We start from the raw sequence: 2,421 nt of genomic DNA on the forward strand, positions 1-2,421 counted from the left end.
AGAAAGAAAGAAAGAAAGAAAGAAAGAAAGAAAGAAAAAAAGAAAGAAAGAAGAAAGAAAGAAAAGGAAAGAAACTAACTCAGAACCACACAACTTCATGGAAACTGAACAACTGGCTCTTGAATGTTGACTGACTAAAAAATGAAATTAAGGCAGAAATAAAGATATTCTTTGAAACCAATGAGAACGAATACACAATGTACCAAAATTTCTGGGACACATTAAAAGCAGTGTCTAGAGAGAAATTTATAACAATAAATGCCCACACCAGAAGCAAGAAAAGATCTAAAAAGATGACACCCTTTCATCAAAATTGAAAAAGCTAGAGAGGCAACATCCATAAAAAAAGCTAGCAGAAAAGAAATTACTAAGATCAGAGCAGAACTGAAGGAGATAGAGACACAAAAGCCCTTCGAAAAATCAATAAATCAAGGAGCAGGAAAAGATCAACAAAATAGACCATTAGCCAGATTAATAAAAAAGAAAAGAGAAAAGAATCAAATAGATGCAATAAAAAATGATAAAGGGGATATCACCACCAAATCCACAGAAATACAAATTACCATCAGAGATTATTACAAACAACTCTATGCACATAAACCAGTAAACCTAGAGGAAATGGATAAATTCCTGGACAATTACACCCTCCCAAGCCTAAGCCAGGAAGAAGTTGAAACCCTGAATAGACCAATAACAAGGTCTGAAGTTGAGGCAGCAATTAATAGCCTATCAACTAACAAAAGCCCAGATCCAGATGGGTTCACAGCTGAATTCTACCAGACATACAAAGAGGAATTGGTATCACTTCTTCTGAAACTATTCCAAACAATCTAAAAAGAGGGAATCCTTCCCAAATCATTTTATGAGACCAACATCATCCTGATACCAAAACCTGGCACAGACTCAACAAGAAAAGAAATCTTGAGGCCAATATCAATGACAAACATAGAAGCAAAAATCTTCAATAAAATACTGGCAAACAAAGTGCAACAGCAGATCAGAAAGCTTATCTATCATGATCCAGTAGGCTTCATCCCAGGAATGCAAGTCTGTTTCAACATATGAAAGTCTATAAATGTAATTTACCACATAAACAGAACCAAAGACAAAAACTACATGATTATCTCAATAGATGCAGAGAAGGCCTTCGACAAAATTCAACAGCCTTTATGCTAAAAACTCTCAATAAACTAGGTATCGACAGAATGTATCTCAAAAGAATGAAACCTATTCACATCAAGCCCACAGCCAATATTATACTCAATGGGCAAAAACTGGAAGCATTCCCTCTGAAATCTGGCACTAGACAAGGATGCCCTCTCTCACCACTCCTATTCAATATAGTATTGGAAGTTCTAGCCAGAGCAATCAGGCAAGAAAAAGAAATAGAGAGTATTCAATTAGGAAAGGAGGGTGTCAAATTATCTCTATTTCCATGATTGTATATTTACAAGACCCCATCATCTCAGCCCAAAATCTCCTGAAACTGATAAGCAACTTCAGCAAAGTCTCAGGATACAAAATCAATGTGCGAAAATCACAAGCATTCCTATACACCAACAACAGACTTAAAGAGAGCCAAATTAAGAATGAACTACCATTCACAATTGCTACAAAGAGAATAAAATACCTAGGAATACAACTAACAAAGGATGTAAAAGATCTCTTTAGGGAGAATTATAAACCACTGTTCAAGGAAAGAAGAGAGGACACAAATAGATGGAAAAACATTCCATGCATATGGTTAGGAAGAATCAATATTGTGAAAATGGCTATACTGCCCAAAGTCATTTATAGATTCAATGCTATCCCCATCAAGCTACATATGACCCTCTTCACAGAACTGGAAAAAAACACCTTAAACTTCATATGGAACCAAAAGAGAGCCCACATAGTGAGGACAATCCTAAGCAAAAAGAACAAAGCTGGAGGCATCAAGCTACCTAACTTCAAACTATAATACAAGGCTACAGTAATCAAAACAGCATGGTACTGGTACCAAAACAGAGATATAGACCAATGGAACAGAACAGAGTCTTCAGAGGTAATACCACACAGCTACAACCATATGATCTTCGACAAACGTGACAAAAACAATCAATGGGGAAAGATCCTCTTTTAAAATAGTGTTGGGATAATTGGCTAGCCATGTGCAGAAAGAAGAAACTGGACCCCTTCTTGATGTCTTACATTAAAATTAACTCCAGATGGATTAAAGACTTAAACATAAGACCTAACGCTATAAAAACCCTAGGAGAAAACCTAGGCAAAACCATTCAGGACATAGGCATAGGCAAGGACTTCATGACTAAAACACCGAAAGCATTGGCAACAAAAGCCAAAACAGACAAATAGGATCTAATTAAACTCCAGAGCATCTGTAGAGCAAAAGAAACAATCATTAGAGTGAACTGGCAACCA

This window comes from Cebus imitator, unplaced genomic scaffold (assembly GCF_001604975.1).
Source record: "Cebus imitator isolate Cc_AM_T3 unplaced genomic scaffold, Cebus_imitator-1.0 Scaffold797, whole genome shotgun sequence".
Lineage (NCBI taxonomy): Eukaryota > Metazoa > Chordata > Mammalia > Primates > Cebidae > Cebus > Cebus imitator.